The sequence below is a fragment of the Pipistrellus hanaki genome, assembly GCF_964339955.1.
Source record: "Pipistrellus hanaki genome assembly, chromosome: 17".
NCBI lineage: Eukaryota > Metazoa > Chordata > Mammalia > Chiroptera > Vespertilionidae > Pipistrellus > Pipistrellus hanaki.
In genome coordinates, this window is record NC_140519.1 from 3,096,923 (window position 1) to 3,115,795 (window position 18,873).

The following is an 18,873-nucleotide window of genomic DNA, read 5'->3' on the forward strand; positions in this document are numbered from 1 at the left end:
TTTCCTCTCTGAAATCAATAAGAACATATTAACATAGTTTGGATGAGAATGAAGAAGGTAAATTACACAGTATCTCTATACACAGTGACAGGTGAGGATTAGAAACTTTACATTGAAATTTCTGAGTATGTGGTACATTCATCACTGAAGTTCAAGGAGATGCGCCTTTGGAAGCAACGTGACCATGTGAAGGCTTAGTGCCTACACAAAGGCACTGCTTCAGAGAAGCCGGCCTGACCTCAGCGCTCCACCCAGGCTGGTCCTGGGCCACCCTCCCCCGCTCCACCCCCCTCCCCCCGCCTCACCACCCCTGCAGGGTCTCCTCTGCTCTCCGCTGTCAGGGTGAAAAAGCCTGGAGTAGCATGCTCTGAGCAAATTGCTTTTAGGGGGAAATAGGTCACACCCTTAGCTCTCTTTACTAAATTTAAAAGGAAAATTAATGCAACTTAGCTTTTCATCTTCTGTGGAAAATGTGTGGCTTTCACCGTTTTCTCAGAGAAATTTAATGCACAGCTTACTAGTAAAGAAAGGAATCTTTCATATTTAATTATTTTTTATCTTAGAACATGGGCTAATCATCTCTTACAGGAGGTTAGTGCCCATCCAATGGGGCTACTGGTTCATATCACAGGTGTTAGTTATCTTGTCTTTCCTAAAACTACAACCTTTCTGGGCCGGCATGGCACCAACCCCTCCCCACCCCGTTCCTGGGTGAGTGCCCACCCTGGACGCTGCTCCCTGCGGTCCCTCTGCAGCCAGCCGCCTGGGAGGGCCCCTTCATGCCCAGCACAGGCTTGCCTCTTGCAGCCACACCCTGCCGGCTGTCAGTTATTGAAAAGCTGGCACTTAAGACGGATCGGCAGCCCTCCAAACCGTGCTGTGCTAAGTACCTGGCGGTGACTGACAGCACGGTGAGGTGACGGTGCAGCGGGACAGGTGCTGTGCGGGGTCGGCACACAGCGTGTGGGTCACCGTAAGGGGCGTGGACGCCCGACCGCCATCTGTGCATCTGAAACGAGTGCGTGTGGTGTCAGCTGTGCTTAGAACCCACTTTTTTAGGAGCCCCGTGTAAGGCACCCGGTGGCACCCTGGTAGCGGCCGTGTCAGCCTGGGCCTCCGCCTGGTGAGCTGTTCTGTCCTGTGGAGCCGGCCGGCGCCCGTTCCGGCAGAGTGACCTCAGACCCGCTCCGGGGGCCGGGCCATGTGACGGCCCCGGAGCCTGGGCGTGAGCAGGTGGCTTTTCTCCGCTCCGAGGGCCTCAGGCCCAGGGGCCGCGTGGTGGCCCGCAGCCCCAGCCTGCCTCTAACCCAACCCCGGAACACGCATCTGTCACCCAGGTCCTGGGCTCGGACTGGTTCTCCTCAGAGGAAGCTGCTCACAGAAACGGTGATGCAGCAAAGACCTCTGATCGTGTGTCTCCGGACAGACTGAGCGGAGCCACGTCGCGGGAGGGGCTGGGAGGGGACAGGGTGCACACATCTGGTCCCTGGCGGGCAGGGGCTTCTGTGGAGAAGGCGTGGCTTCTGCCACGTCCTGTACAAGGCCTACCCTCCGCCCACGGGCGTGGCCACTAACTTGGTTGGTCACTAACGGGAGAGGCAGGAGGTGGCCGCTCCCAGCCGAAGTGAGGGTGACTCCATGTCCCCGTTCCCACCTCGCCCGAGGAAAGCCTCCCCGCGGCCATCCCTCAGTCCGGCCGGGACCGAGAGGCACAGCCATCTGCACCCCTCACACCATGACTGCGGCCTGTGTTTGCCTGGCTGTGATGTTAGAGCCATCGGGATTTTTCACCAAAGGTCATTGATAAACATCACTGTTTGGTTTAAACTGTGCACCATGACGAGTTAGCCATTGCTGTATGTGTTAACAGAGTTTTGTGAAACCTGGAGAGGAGAAATACACGTACTAAAGGTTAATGGCTGTGAAGGGGCAGGAGTTTCTTATTCACTTGTGAACTAAGTCCCGCCATCCCAGCAGGCAGGGCTTCCAGTCCCTGCCAATGACGCGGTTGAATTTCTAGTCTTCTTGTTAAACGGGGCATCTTATCTGACCCACAGTCAGGGCCTAAGGACTATTCCATGCACTTCCTTTTTAAATACCAAAGCTAACACTCACTTGGGTACAGGTCAGCCTCAGCACTGGTAAGAAGATCCGCATGAAGCACTGTTTCCAACCTGCAGGGAAGGGCAGACGCCAACCCGGAGCCGTGCCTGCCGAAGCCGGTTTGTCCGATGACCACGACCACTGCGGGGCCTGAGCCCACGCCTCCCCGCAGTGACCCTCAGCAATGAGACCCAGTGACCTGGACACAGGAGGGCCACCACGCCAGGCCCGCCGGGCGCAGCACGCCGGCCGGTCTAAGGAGCGGTTCTCACCTTCCTCAGGCCGCGGCCCTTTAATGCAGCTCCTCACGCTGTGGTGACCCCCAGCCATAAACTTATTCTTGTTGCTACTTCATAACTGTGATTTTGCTACGTTAATGAATCGTAATATAAATATCTGTGTTTCCGGTGGTCTCAGGCGGCCCTGCTGGCAGTTCTCAGCCTGTGGGTCTCTAAGCCTCTGTGCTGCAGAGGAGGAAGCTGAGGCACCAGAGACTGGAAGGCCAGGGAGCAGCAGAAGTAATGAAGTTGCTCCTTAAAAGGCAGAGTTTTCCAACATGGTTTCCACTATGTTTCCATGACCAGTGGCTTTTGAAGCTCCGGGCTCTGGGCTGAGTCCGCATGGCGTCTGCCACCCTGAACGGGGGAGCCAGGAGCCGGTGCCACTCACCCTCGCCTCTGTGCGGACAGACACCGGCGGCGGGCAGGATGAGCAGAGGTTCGCGCTGACTCCTCAGTGGCTGAGGCCCGGTGTGGGGAGGAGGGGTAACGGGATAAGGCGGATGGCCTTTCTGACTTGGCGTGCGGAGCAGCGACAGGTTCTGGGTGGACCTGTCCATCTCAGGTCGCCTCCAGTAGGCGCCGGCCACTCACCGTCACAGCCGCTTCCATGCCACAGCCTCCCGGACTCTCACTCCTCGGCGCCTTGGCAGAAGTGCAGGCGCTGACAGGGAAGGGACCAGCAGAGATGAGCCTGCAGTCAGAGAGGAGCACACTGGCACTAATGAACATCAGGGTTTCTTTTGTGTCCGAGACCACATGGTCAACCCTGACAGGCCCCAGCCTGGCTCCAGGAGGATATCATACAGGGTTTGTTTTTTAAAGCTCGTCAGAGTAGGAACATTTTCAACACAAGCAACTAGTGTATGGAACTAATTATGGTTCCGAAAAATATATTTGTTCATATGGAGATGATAGCCTAGCATATGCAGCTCCCTGGCCACCTAGTCCCTAATGTGGGATTCCCCAGCCAAACCTCACCCCTTGACAGCACTAGTTCCCAGAACCACTCCTCAATGACAGCTTAATCCACTAAAGCCATGACACTAACACTAACCATAATCTAACCAAAACCCTAAATCTAACTTAAACCTAATCCCAGCTCAACCCTAACCATAACCATAACCTAACCCTAACCTAACCCTACCCTAACTGCATCCAAGCCTTGCCTTTTAGTCACTCACACTGAGGAGCTGCTGAAGCAGGGCAAGGGCCAGGGCCAAGGGGGCATCCAACTCTGACTAAATGGGCAATGATGATGAGGAGGAGGGAGGGGGAGGAGGAGGAAGGAGGAAGAAGGAGGGGCAGGAGGGGCAGGAGGGAGGCTATGACTAAGCCACTGCTGCTGTCAGTCTTCAGCTGCTGTAGAACGATCTAAATCTGTTTGTTTTCAAATCAACTTCATAAATTATAAAAGTAGAAAGAATGATGTGTTTCTAGAAAATTCAAGCAGAGAAGCCACTTTTCAAACTACCTTACAACAAATAACATAATATTGCATTGTGTTCTTTGAGGAACTGCTACTAAATATTTTCTTTAAAATTCTTAAAACCGTTTTGTTTTATTTTATTTCTGGGATGGAAGCCCCCATCAGAAAGCTGGCATAGCTGTGCATGCCTGTGTTAAAATAGAAAACAGCTTTAGATCAATAATCTAACTTTGCACCTTCATTCAGGAACTAGAAAAATGACAGAACAGACCCCAAACTAGCAAAGGAGAGAAATAATACTTATTGTGGAGACAAACAAAAAGAGAATAGGAAAATTCATGAAACCAAGTCACTTCTTTTGGGGGGACCACATACCCAAAACCCAAAATTGACATTTTTGCTAGAATGACAAAGAGGAAAAGAAATAAGATACAAATAAATAAAATCAGAAATGAAACCAGGGATATAACTACTGGACAAGTATATGCTAAATATAGTTCCTAAACAAGTTAATATAGCAACAAATACAAGAAATTAGATACATATTTTATGGCAAAAGTTATTCCCTGACGGAGAGGCACTGAGACGCGCACACACTATTCGGGCGCGAAGGTAGGGTTTCTGTGGTGAGCACTTGAAGCACGGCTCGTTCTGGCACCAGCATTTACTAGTTATTGTAGGAGCCACTGTGCCCCCGAGTGCCCGCCCTGCCCAGCTGCTCAGCTGACCAGCGGTGGAGGCAGCCGAAGCGAATGCCCATGTAGAAGGGCTAGCAGCGCTCACTGAGCTACGTCAGCGTCCAGGTCATGGAGAAGAGGACAGTGACACTGGTTGGGGGGGCCAGGATGAATGAAACATGAGGTAAGCCCAGCTTAGATAAAAACCAGCTTAGATAAACCAGAGAAAAATTATACCTGTATTGCGGTTATCAGATTTAGCAAAAAACACAGGATGTTCAGTTAAATCTGAATTTTAGATAAGCAATGAAAAATATTTTTATATATGAATTTTTCATGTATTATTCAGGACCTACCTCTGTTTTAAAATCATTTTTTAAATCTGAAATTCCTATGTACCTGGAATTCTGTGTTCTATGCAGCAAGGCTGACCCATCTGGAAAATCACACTCAATTGCTGCCTCGGAGCCGCGGGGACCGGAGCTGGCTGGGCAGGCTGACTGCCCGCTGGGATGCAGGGCTGTGGTCTCACCGGAAAGGAGGCTCCCGGACCCAGCGCGACCCTGGAACTCTCAGGGGCTCCCTTTCCTCAGAACTCCTGTCTCTGGTGAATTCTTGTTTTCCACGCTGTGCTCTGTGGCCATTCCTTTCATTCCTGTCCCCACAGATTACAGAGCAAAACTGTGTTTGACTGTGACTGTGTTAGGTGTATATGTGTAGCTATGTGTGTCCATGTGTGCATGTGTGTGAGAGCACGTCTGTACGTTTGTGTCTGAATGTGTGTATTAGTACGGTATATGTGTGTGTATGTCTTTGTGAATGAGTGTGTGTATGATTTCTCAGATACTCACACAGCAGTATAGCACAAATATCCACACATGTTAGTTTTGTAGTGTTATTTCCTGAATGTTTAGGGAAAAAGAAGGGGTTAAATTTTTAACTCTTTATATCACCAAGTATGATCTTACTGCAGCCCCCTCCCCCTACAGGCCCTCCCCTGCAGCTCCCTCCCGCTGCAGCCCCCTCCCTCTGCAGCCCCCACCCCCTGCAGCTCCCTCCCCCTGCAACCCCTCCCTCTGCAGCCCTCACCCCCTGCAGCCCCCTCCCCCTGTAGCCCCTTCCCCTGCAGCCCTCCCTCTGCAGCCTAAGGCTTGGCACTCAGATGACCACCCCACTCGCTGGGTCCACCCGCTGACCAGGAGCCGCACACCACAGGCCGGCACAGGGAGCTTCTTCCTCAGCGCCTCCTCTCAGCCGGGAGGGCCATGCCGGGCAGCCGCCTCGCAGGCTGAAGCAGAGCCGGCCTGGCCCATGGCCTACAACGCCTCCTCCAAAGGTGTGAGCCTCAGGGAGCGCCTTGCCCACAACACAGGGGTCTCATCACGCCCAGTCCACATGAGCTTGGCCCGTGTGCCCCATGGACTGACCGCCCCCACCCCAGGGACACCAGAGGCTCTGAGCCCCTGTGTGACTCGGACCCCAGCCCGGGGCCAGGCCCTAGGTGTTCCCAGGAGGCCGCGTGCACCCCAGGGACCAGCCTGCCGAGTTTTAGGGAAGGAAGCAGTGACAGCGAGTCCCCCAGAGCCCAGCTCCATCCTCCATGCCAGCAGTCCGCCCGCGGAGGTCGGTAGCCCTGCTGGGAGCGCGGGGCCCCAGGGAACTGCCTGGGGCTCTGCGGTGTCAGACCCGGGATGTGAGGCAGAAGCCCTAACTGTATCCCCTCTTCCCACTGTGCCCAGGAGGGAGGGAGTGGCTGGGCGGGAGGAGAGCACACACCTCTGCCCCTAGGAGCCCAGGACTGGTTCCGGGGACTTGGGAGAAGGAGCCAGTGGCGGCTGTATTTTGGGGGTGCTGTCCACCAGGACCCCACACAGTATCAGGTGCCACAGGGCAGGAGGGACCCCAAGGCCCAGGCCCTCCTTTACACACCTGCCTTCCTGCACACTCATGGCCACACCCAACCTCCCACCACAGCCACTGAAGCTGCTGGGCACTGGCCACGGACACCGTGGAGTCGGCCCGTTTGCTGCACCTCGTGAGGGCACGTGGCAGTTCCAGCAAGCGCCCACAGGGGAGACCCGCTAAGAAAGGGCTTGGGAGGGGCCCATTAAAACCAAGTTTGGACGTTTGAATGTGCCCGCCATAGACCATGTTAACAGTGAAGTGACCTAAGGGCCAAAACCATGTTTGAAGGCACCTTTGTGCTACAAACCTATTTCTAAGAGTAAGCGTGTTCTTGGAATAAAACCAGAGTCAGCGCTGTTCCCGTGGGTTCTCTGGATCCCGCTGGACAGCCTGATGCTGCCCCTTCCCGCTGGGGCCCCGGCGCTCAGCGCATGCCTCCTGTCCTGCCCTCCTCCTGTCCTGCCCGCTCCTGTCCTGCCCGCTCCTGTCCTGCCCACTCCTGTCTGCCCACTCCTATCTGCCCGCTCCTGTCCTGCCCGCTCCTGTCCTGCCCACTCCTGTCTGCCCACTCCTATCTGCCCGCTCCTGTCCTGCCCGCTCCTGTTCTCCCCTGCCAGCCTGGTGACCCCCAACTGCCCTCTCCTGGAGGCCTGGTCAACCCTAACTGCTCTCCCCTGTGGGCCTGGTTCCCCCCAACTTTTCTTCCCTGCTGTCCTGGTCACCCCTAACTGCCCTCCTCTGCAGGGCTGGTTCCCCCGAACTGGTCTCCTCTGCAGGGCTGGTACTCCCCCCAAAAAAAACTGCCCTCCCCTGCAGGCCACCTTGAGCAATGGTCAATTTGCATATTGCCTCTTTATTAGATAGGATGGTCCTTAGGGTGCTTTCTGAAAGCAAGTCCAGGAATGTCAGCAAAGTTAACAATCCCACCTCTTCTTTGGATTCCTTTATTTTTCACATTTTTTATTTATTGGTTTTAGAGAGAAGAGGAGAGGGAGAGAGAGAATGAGAAGGAGAGGGAGGATGAGCCGGAGAGAAAACATGAATTCGTTGTTCCACTCAGTTATGTGTCATTGGATGATTCTTGTGTGTGCCCTGTCCGGGGCTGAGCCTGCATCCTGGCATATGGGCACGATGCTCTAAGCCACCGAGCACCGGGCCAGGTCCTGGGCTCCATTCCTGCAGCACATGCTCAAGTCCTGCCGTGTCTGCAGGCAGCAGGTGTAGTCACTGCATGGGAGCCAAAGCCAGGCACCTGCAAGTCTCTACCCATCTCAGTTACACCAGGTCAGGGGAGATGGTGACAGGCAGACGATGGTGTGACACAGAGAGCGACTCCTGCAGCGCTGCGCACCGGTGCCTTTCCGCCTGGCTGCAAGAGGAAGTGCTGCCAGCGAGGAATGCACTCGCATCTGTTTCTTCCCAAACGTGTGGCGTCGCTCCGCAGACAGCAGCTCACGCTGAGGGGGCAGCTGCTTTATGCCCCCCTCCTCTTATCCACCGTCGTCGGACGCACTGGGCTGGACTCAGTCCCAGTGCTCTCACAGCAATCCAGAGCTGATTCTGATCCCCTGGTATAAATGAAAGAAAGCCCTCCTGGTGTTATTCTAAGTCCTCTGATGAACATAAGGACAGATGCTGCCCACGGAGGATGATCACATCGGAAATGGAGGCCGTCGGCAGGCATGACCATTGCCAAGCCCCGAAATCTCCAGCCCTGAGACGTGAACCTGCGTGTCCTTCCTCCAGTGCTCTGCCTGTCATTGCCATGGAGTCCCTGCAGAAGTATCCATCCTTACAGAAGCTGAATGTGAAAACAGACTAGAGAAACACTGTGTGATTTCCTCCTGCAGAAGCATGCTGCGTGGAGAGTCTGCGGAGACGCAGGCTGTGCCCACAGAAAGCCTGTGGTCGGGGACTTTGGGACGGATGGGGTGGCAGCAGGAATTGAGAAGCCTGGCTTCCTGTCTGAGCAGGGCGCGTCGGGGGCAGTCCCTAGCACTGCTGCTTCTCCAAGGATGCCCTGCAGTCCCTTGGAAACGCGGATCTGACAGACAAGCACCTCTCCCCACCCCCTGTCCACAGTCATTCCCCAGAACTCCACCCCCAGGCCCTATCCCAGGCCCTGTCTGAAGTCATTCCCCAGAACTCCACCTCCAGGCCCTGTCAGCAGTCATTCCCCAAGGACTCCACCCCCAGGTCCTGTCCTCAGGTCATTCCCCATAACTCCACCCTAAGGCCCAGCTGGCCAGCCGTCTCTGCTGCACGTGGCTGCCCTCGGTAAGTTCATGGAAGCTGCTGCGTGGGGTCTGCTCTGCCACTCCTGAGTGATTTCACCCGGTCTGCCTGTTTCCTCCCCAGAGTCCCTGCTGTCACGGTGACAGCGGACCCCGCGGTGGGCACGCACGGAGCCCGGGGTTACCAGGGAAAGGTGCTCAGGGCCTGCTGTGAGCAGCGTCCGTGAAGGTGGAGGAACAATCCGTTTGTGATGCCTTAGAATACGTTAACAGCAGCAAGTACAGAAGACAAACCTACATTTCACGAAAAAAGTAGTTAACATCTTCTACGTTTTTATTTGGCAAAACATTAATTTTCCTGTAGACATTTAATGTTATATGAAGTAAAGATGAGGATTCATTTCCAGGTTTTTCATTTACTCAGGAACATTACCAATAAGTGGTTGAGATTTATATTCTCAGGTGTTCAATGTGTTTTATGGAAAAACCACATGCCAAGAATCTATGTTCCTATCTTCAGAAGCTACAAACAATAGATTTGAGTAAACCAAGAGCAAGTAGATGAAAGAAGACAAGGAGATAAGAGCAAGTATCAAAAAAATTCCAAACAGAAAAACAATAGAAATCATTACTGAACATAGAAATCATTACTGGATCAGTCAAGAAAATGAGCAGCCCTAGCCAGATTGTTCAGTGGACAGAGTCAGCCTTCAGACTGGAGGGTCCCCAGTTCAATCTCAGTCAGGGCACACACCTGAGGTGCGAGCTTGATCCCCATTGGGAGGGGAGCAGAATGATTCTCTCATCACTGATGTTTCTCTGTCTCTCCCTCTCAATTCCTCTCAGAAATCAATAAAAAATAATAAAAATAAATAATATGGACAAGCTAGAGCAAGACTGACAATGATGAGGTCAAGACTAAATGGCTCATATCTGAAAGGAAACACCGGGTCTTGTAAACCCCAGTTCAAGATTTTAAGATGTGCTAACAAAGGCTACGCCCTGTCCCAGCCCCTCAGCACCCCTCTAGACGGCGGGAGACTCAATGGTCCATGAAGGCAACTACCAAGTTGGAAGCCAACTACCAAGCTCCAGGATGGTGCAATCTCTCCACCCTGAGCCCTCTCCTCTGGATGCAGAGGAGAGCACATGCAGGTGAGCCTCCTCCTCAGTGGGAAGGGGACATCCTGGCACCTGACGACTGATGTGCAAGGAAATTGGTGAAAAGCAAAAACCCAGGGAGTGTTCAGCCACTTACACTCACAGAGGATGCTCAGCAGCACAGTATAGAGTTATCATCATTTATAGAGAACCTGGCCTCACAGTATAGTACAGTTACCATCACTTATAGGAAGACCTGGCCTCACAATATACAGTTACCATCACTTATAGGAGGACCTGGCCCACAGTATACAGTTACCATCACTTATAGAGAACCTGGCCTCACAGTATACAGTTGTCATCACTTATAGGAGGACCTGGCCGCACAGTGTACAGTCTGCTTTCATTGAACACTTTAGCCGCACTCATTTGAGGAAGGCCTTGTGTGCATCTGTCAGGAAGTGAGAGGGAAGAGAGGCTCACCCACCCTCGCTCAGAAGACCCTGCAAAGAGCGGGGAAGCAAAAGGAAACCACTGCAACATTACCAGTCATATTGAGTGTTTACTCTGTTCTGGGGACAGCTGACCTGTTCCTGAAATGGCCAACGAATACACCGTGTTAGTAAAAACACGCAGTGCCTGTGCTGGTGTCCGCAGGCACAGACACGGATGCTGGAGGCTCAGAACCGGGCCTGCGGGGGCAGTGAGCACCGGGGGCACCGCCGAAGGCACGCGAGGAAGCCGGCGCTAAAGGCAGCGAGGGATTCTGGAAGACGTGACCCCATGCGGGGCTGACCACAGACCCCGAACGAGGGACGGATGAGTTCTCCCACGCGTTTCTGTGAAGGAGAAGCTAAGGGGCTAGTTGGCATAAGAAGCCAAAAACGCCCTGTTCGCCTGCCTCCTTAGGTCTTTATTGTCCCAGCAGCTTGAACTAAAATTAACCTCTCGACACAATCAGCCAATCAGCAGGGTGAACTCTGAGGGAGAGCGGTCAGAGGCGGCAGCGGCACTCCCCTCCCCCCACCACTCCCACATTTGATGCAGACACTTGGCATTTGCACTCTCGGCCTTCAGTGCCCACCTCAAAAGCATGCTCAGCATCTTTTCTTCAAAACACTTTGTTTCCCACCTTTACCTTTTAGAGCCACAGCAGTCATTCTCAGGGCCTGTTTGGTTTCTTTTCCTTCCACGTGCGATCAGGCCCCTGGGCTCTCTTCCCTCTGCTCCTTCCCCCTGCTGTCAGGTCCTTTCCCCTGCGCCGTGACCGTCCTGGTGGCTGTGAGCCTCAGGCACAGCGCTCCGATGGCACTCAGCGAGCACCCTCCCTGCTCTGGTCCACAGGAAACTGTCTCCCACACACCCACACGTCAGGGGTCCACACTCCTCTGCACACTCCTTCCAGCGGTGGATCTGATGCACAGGACACACCCGTGTGAGCCCTGCCCGGTGAGCTAACCACCGACAAACCTCACACCCTCCTACTGTGACACGTCAGATGCCCAGAACCATTGGTTGAAACAATGTACCAACAAACAGCAAAACACGAGCGACTCTGAAAAGCTGGAATCACAGGATGCTGTGCACACATGGGCGACAGAGAGACCCGAGAGGGGATCTCCCTGGCTCCTAACCACTCTGCCTGCCTGCCTCATCACTCCTGACCACTCTGCCTGCCTGCCTGCCTGCCTCATTGCCAGTAATCACTCACCTGCCTGATAGCCCCTAACCATTCTGCCTGCCTGATCACTACTAATAGCTTCTGTCTACCTCATCACCCACAACCACTCTGCCTGCCTGTTTGATCATCCCTAACTCCTTACCTGCCTGCCTGATTGCCCCTAACAGCCTCTGCCTGCCTGATCACCCCTAACTGCTTGCCTGCCTATCTGATTGCCTCTAAACACTCTGCCTGCCTGCCTCCCTGATCACCCCTAACTATTCACCTGCCTGACTGATCACCCATAACCACTCTGCCTGCCTGCCTGCCTGGTTACCCCTAATTGCTCACCTGCATGCTTGATTGCCCCAACCCCCTCTGCCTTGGCCCCCGCCATTGCGGCTTCATTCAGAAGGACTTCAGGAATGTCGTCTCGAAGGTGGTTCAGCTGTCTGGACTAATTAGCATATGATGCTTTTATTATTATAGATTACTATAGATTTACTGGGGAGACGATTCCCTTCAACTGGTTTGTAAATTGAATAAAAGTATAAACTAAATATTGTACTTATTTTAATCTATGGAAATAAAATTTATACTAACCCAACCTTGAGACTTCCTGTCACCAAGACAAGCTGGCTGAGACTGTGGCTGAGATGAGGTGGCAATTCAGAGAGCCGATAATTGGGATGAGGCAATAGCAGGAGCACTGAGACTGTGGGTGTTCCACTAAGGTAAACCATGTGTCTGACTCTTGAAGTCAGACCAAAAAGTTCCCGACTTTCTATAGTTCCAACATCCAATGGCTAAGTCATGTTTAATAACAAGAGAAGTGTCAAGTGAGGTCTAAAATAGTTTTGTGACTTAAATCAGCAGTGAAGGCTATGGAAATACAAACCTGTCTGTTTCCCACACCCCAGTCCACACATTTTAGAGAGAATGTGCACAGCACAACCCACCCAGGATTGACCAGCTCGCTTAGGTAACCTCAATGATCTCAAGTACAATCAGGAACCTTGCTGTTGTCTGCAAATAAAACAAGAGGAGGCTGAAGTGCTGAGCTGAGAGCAGCAGGTTAGAATGACATGACTTTGTTTTTATATTTTAATTATAGTTGGTATTTAGTATCTATTTATATAAAATCCTAATATACAAATTGACTGAATGACAGAATAACCAGCAGAATAACCAGTCACTATGATGCACACTGACCCCCAGGGGCAGTCACTCAATGTAGGAGTTACTCTTAGCCCGCAGGCCCTGGCTGGTAGGTGTCACCAGGCCAGCCAAGACAGGTGCAAGCGGGATTACCCTGCCGGTCACGCCACAGATCAGCCCTGATTGCCGGCCAGGCCTCGGCACCCTACCCATGCAGGTGTACAGCATAGTGTTCAGAATTTCTATACTTTATGAAGAATGACATGCTAAGGTTACAACTCCAGTTGCTAATTTTCCAGAGCTTTCTCTAAGTTTTCCCACCCACAAGAATGAATTTATTTAGCAGAAGACTCACACAAAGACATTTATATCAGACTAGAGGCCTTGGTGACAAAATCTGTGCATGGGTAGGTTCCCTAGGCCTGCCCAGTGATCAGGACCAATCAGGGCCTTCTAGCTGCCAACTGGGGCCTTTCTTCTGGCTGCCAGCTTGGACCTCCCTTTCCCAGGTGCCAGCTGCCTACAGGGGCCTCCCTTCATTCTGTGCCACCCCCTGGTTATTAGCACATGCCATAGCAAGTGATCGAATTCCAAATCTCCCCGTCCAACTCCCCAGGGTACACTTTACATATTAGCCTTTTATACTTATAAACTAGAGGCCCAGTGCGCAAAATTCGTGCACAGAGGGAGGTTGTCCCTCAGCCCAGCCTGCACCCTCTCCAATCTGGGACATCCCTCTCATAATTCAGGATTGCTGGCTCCAAACCACTCACCTGCCTCTGTCTTATTGCCCCTAACCACTTTTGCCTGCCAGGCTCATCACCCCCTAACTGCTCCCCTGCCAGCCTGATCAACACCTAACTGTTCCCTGACTGGCCCAATTGCCCCTAACCACCCTCCTCTGCCAGCCTGGTCACCCTTAACTGCTCTCCCCTGCAGGCCTGGTTACCCCCCCCCCCCCAATTGCCTTCCCCTGCTGTCCTGGCCCCCCTCAACTGCCCTCCACTGCAGGTCTGGTCCCCCTCAACTGCCCTCCCCAGCAGACATGTCCTCCCCCAATTGCCCTCCCTTCTGGCCTGATAGCCCACAACTACCCTCCCCTATAGGCCTGGTCTCTCCCCCCACAACTGTTCTCGCCTACAGGCCAGGGTCCTCCACAACTGCCCTCCGCTGCAGGCCTGGTCCCCTCCATCCCCGCCCCCCAACTTCCCTCCATGGTCGATCTCTGAATATTTGAAAAACACAGAGGATATACTTCCCAGTTGGTAGTCATGACTGTAAATGACTTATTAAAAACAAATCATATATTCTTTGGCATTATTTTCACAGGGTGCTTCATTGTAGCACATTAACATGACTGAGAGATTTGACATTTGAGGAGGAGGAAGCACAGCACACTTTGAGCTAAAATACGTGCTCTCTTTTGATTTTTCTTTTCTGGAAAGATCTTCCACCAGTCATATCCAGGACACCAGCTCCTAGTCATCGAGCATGTCTGCAGATAGGGAGCCAGATGGGAGGTGTTTTCTAGAACCACAGAGCTAGGCCAGTGGCCGTGCAGAGCCCCGACTTGTCTGGAGGGTCTCAAGGCCCAGTGCTGGCCAGTGCTCCATGATTCCGCCTCCCAGACACAGGAGCCACCTGGCCTGTCCACGGGACAGCTCAGCCTGGGCCACACTTCAAAATTCATCGTTTACTTGAAGTACAATAAAAACCATCATTTCTTATGAATAGTTTTCTGACAAGAACAGTTCTGTCATCTCCAAATGCAGCCCCACATCCTGCTCCTTCAGTCAAAATACACCTGGAGTTTATGAGATCTGATCAACCAAGCTCACCTAAATAAATTTAATTAAAACATTTTTTTAAATTTTAAACACACACACACACAAGCCACGTCTCCTTGTCCCAAGAGCTGCTCATCCATCTCCATCCAGCGGTGGCTCCTCCTTCTTGGACATGGAGAAACCCTGAGCACCACACATTCCACATGACCTACTAGAAGCTTCCATAGGGAGGGACGGAGAACAGACAGTGTGCACGCCCTGAGCATGTCTCCCTGTTCACTAGAGAGTCACAGCGACAGCTGTCACTCACAAACACGTGTGCTGACGTCTGCTGATCATCTTGATCTGGAGCTGTACTATGAGTTAGTTCCTTTTCTTATTGAATTTATTGATATGACACCAGTTAACAAAATAATTCTACCACATGTCAACTGTACAGGGCATGGCGTGCTCACCACCCAGGTAGGTCTCCGCCAATACCACTTAGCCTGCCCCTTCTCAACTGTGACGGGACAGCCCTTGCCAGTGGGTATTTCGCAGAGCTAATGAGTAAGAGGCAGAGGGAGCCCCCAGCCTGTCTCTGGGCCCTGCTCCCAGCTCCGGTTGAGGCTGCTGTGTGGGTGGCACCCCCTTGGGTTAGTCTGTCGTGCTGAGGAGCTTTGAGTCCCTTCCACTCTCATCTGTGTGTAAACTGAGGCTGAGAGACACTTGGCTGAAGGCAAAACACCAGTCGTGAATTTTCCGGGTGATGTCCTCCTGCAAGGCTTCTTGAGGGTGGAGCTGCCTTCCCAGGCCAGCCCAGGGCACACTGCAGGCAGGAGCTGCCCGGGGTGCACTGCAGGTGGGAGCTGTCCTGGACGCACTGCAGGTGGGAGCTGTCCTGGACACACTGCAGATGGGACCTGTCCAGGACACACTACAGGAGGGAGCTGCCCAGGGTGCACTGCAGGCGGGAGTTGCCCAGAACACACTGCAGGTGGAGCTGTCCTGGGTGCCAACGTAAACATGTTCTAAAGCATGATCAAGACAATACAGAGCAGCTACGAGTGCAGAATGATATGAAACATTTATAAATACATAATCAGTAAGCGAAGAAAGAGAATAAGAAGAATGTTCTAAAAATAGCTAAAATATTTTCAAAATTAACAACAGGCGCCAAACCACAAAATTTTAAGTGCCAAAAACTTCATACATGAATAAACACACTACCACATACACACCCAGCATCTCAACTACTTTGAATATCATATTAAGGCATTGAAAGACAAAGAACAGGAGAGAGAACCAAGATGGCGGCCTAGGTAAGCACCTAATCTGCAGCCTTGCACAACAATTTCAAAACAACAACTAAAATCAGAACAAACATCATCCAAAAACATAGGAAAGCTTGTGGAGTGGGAAATCTACAACTAGAAAGAAGGAGAGAAGCTCACGGATTGGATTGGGAGCCACAAAGTGCTGAGGTAGGGAGACACTCGTGCTCAGAGAGGAAGGGCAGCTGAATGCCTGGCTGGCGGGAGGGAAAAGGAGTCCCTGATTGCACTGAACCCTTTCTGACTGCACTGAACCCCAACCCCGGCCGAAATCCCGTGCCCAGGCTCATGCAGGTGGAGTCCGGACTGTAGAGAAAGGCACCCTCAGACTCAGAGACTGGGAGACTTGGGGGAGCCGGGAGCAGAGAGCCACAGGGGGCAGGGTCTACAGTCATACGGGTAAGTGAGCACAGAGAAGTCTGACCACGGAGGTTGCCACAGCCTCTCCATAGCAGAAGGAGTCAGAAGCTCCAGAGCACAGAGACCCAACCCAAATCCGGGCCAGCCCCTGGGGCTTGCACAGGGAATCTGGATGGTCAGGTGGAAACTCAGGGGAACCTCGGAAGGCAGAGGTCAGGTGGAAACTCAGGCGAGTGCACAAGGGCAGGGCTGACGGGAAGCAAGACTGTCAGCTCAGCCCTGAGACTCCGCCCCATCCAAGCTGTGTACAGAGGCTTTTGCAATTTTGCAAGTCTGATCCTATAAGACTGTCTCCAATACAGAAGGTATCCCAGAGTAGACACAGCTGATACTCATATCCAATTGGCCTGAAGGTCAATTTCTCCCAGGGATACCAACAACAATCAAGACTTAACTACAACAAGGCTGTACACGCAGTCCACAAAGGGGAGCATCAATAGTGTCTACCTCAGGTAACTGGGGAGGCTGACCCACTGGGCCATATAGGACACCAAACACACAGAGCCATCCTACCAACTCTGGGAAGCCCCGAAAATGCCGAGACAAGGAAATAGATCTCAAACGAAAGAGATGGAGAACAAAAGACTGAATATATAGTTCAAAACTATGGTTATAAGGTTTTTCAAGAATTTCCTGGAAAAGGCCAATAAATTTAATGAGCCCCAACTAGAAATTAAACATAAACTTACTGAAATAAAATATATTATACAGAGATCCAACAGCAGACTGGAGAAACACAAGAATCAAGTCAAAGATTTGGAATACAAAGAGCCAAAGGACACTCCTCTGGAGAAGCAAGAAGAAAAGAGAATCCAGAAAGTTGAAGATAGTGTAAGGAGCCTCTGGGACAACTTTAGTGTACCAACATCAGAATTATGGGGGTGCCAGAAGAAGAGAGAGTGCAAGATATTGAAAACCTATTGGAAGAAATAGTGACAGAAAACTTTCCCCACCTGGTGAAAGAAATAAACTTACAAGTACAGGAAGCTCACAGAACCCCAAACAAGAGGAATCCAAAGAGGACCACACCAAGACACATCATAATTAAAATGCCAAGGGCAAAAGACAAAAAGAGGATTTTACAAGCAGCAAGAGAAAAGCAGTTGGTTACCTATAAGGGAGCACCCGTACAACTATCAGCTGATTTCTCAATAGAAACTATGCAGGCCAGAAGGGAGTGGCAAGAAATATTCAAAATGATGAATAGCAAGAACCTACAACCAAGATTAATGTATTCAGCAAAGTTATCATTCAGAATTGAAGGGCAGATAAAGAGCTTCACAGATAAGAAAAAGCTAAAGGAGTTCATCACCACCAAACCAGAATTATATGAACTGCTGAAAGTTATTCTTTAAGAAGAGGAAGAAGAAGAAAAAAGATAAAAATTATGATCAACAAATACATGTATATCAACAAGTGAATCTAAAAATCAAGTGAATTAAAAATCTGAGGAACAGAATAAATTGGTGAATATAATAGAATCAGGGGCAAAGAAAGGGAGTGGATTGATAATTACCCTGGGGAAAGTGATTTGGGGGTGTTCAGGAAGAGACTGGATTAAAATAGTACACCTATGAATGAGGACAATGGTGGGGGGGGGGTTAGGGCAGAGGGTGGGGCGGGAACTGGGTGGAAGGGAGCTATGGTGGGAAAAGGAGAAACAGTTGTAATAATCTGTGCAATAAAGATTTATTTATTTTTTTTTAAAAGAAGACAAAGAGCATATTTTACTGAACACATCTGGAAATAAATGGCACACTTTATGTAAAGGGGAAAGTGAATATATAAACACACTTACTGTAAAAACACATCAAATCCAGAAGGCAATGTACTGACATATTTAAAGTTATGAATAAAATGAAGCAGAATACATGGAAAATATAGTTTAAAAGTTAAGTACAAATAATGATTTTAATATAAACAAATGCAAAGAAAAGTGTTTGTCAGAGAAATAATCTACAAAAATTTTAAAAGAATTTGTTCAGGCAAAAGGAATATGATACCAGATAAAAAGTCTGAAACAAAGAAGTGATCCCTATAAATAAAATAAAAATAAAATAGAATTTATTTTTTCTTATTTTTAATAGCTCTAAATGAATAGTGACTAAATCAAAATAGTAACAATGTTTGTGTGCTCATTGTACAGTAAATGTCAATACCCAAGAAAGTCGCTCCAAGGACAGGAAGAATTGAGAATATATTGTTTCGAAGTCTTTTTATTACATAAGAAAGAATACTATCATTTGAAGGTAAATTCTGATTAAAGTTGTATAATGTAAAACTAGTAGAGCATCACTGAATTTTCTAAAAGTTTAAATAATAACATGCTAATGGAGAGAACATGGCATTACAAAAAGCCTCAACTAATCCAAGAGAAACCAGAATATGAGGAAAAAAGAAGACACCTGAGCAGATGGAACAGAGGGAGGCCGCTGGCATGAGCCACATGGATGCTCACTGTGCGTGAGAGTGGCCTCTGCTCACCGTGTAAAAGGCAGAGATGATCTGACAGGAAGTGAGACACAGCTCAAAGCTGTCACATAGCTAACCTGCTGAAAACAAGGCACAGGCAGATACCGACAGGGCGAACACTGGTCAAATGTCACTGCATGGTCCCACTGCTGTCAGCGTAGGAGCCGGTGGAAGTGGAGAGGGAACTCAGGGCACCAGCACTCCTGGGAGGCTGCCCCAGGACACAGCGGCTGGCGGAAGAAGGGACTGCCCAGACATGATGAAAGCGCCCCACCCCTTGTCACACAGAATCTGCGGAGAAAACCAGGAAGGATGTGAGCACTCAGTGCCTGAGCC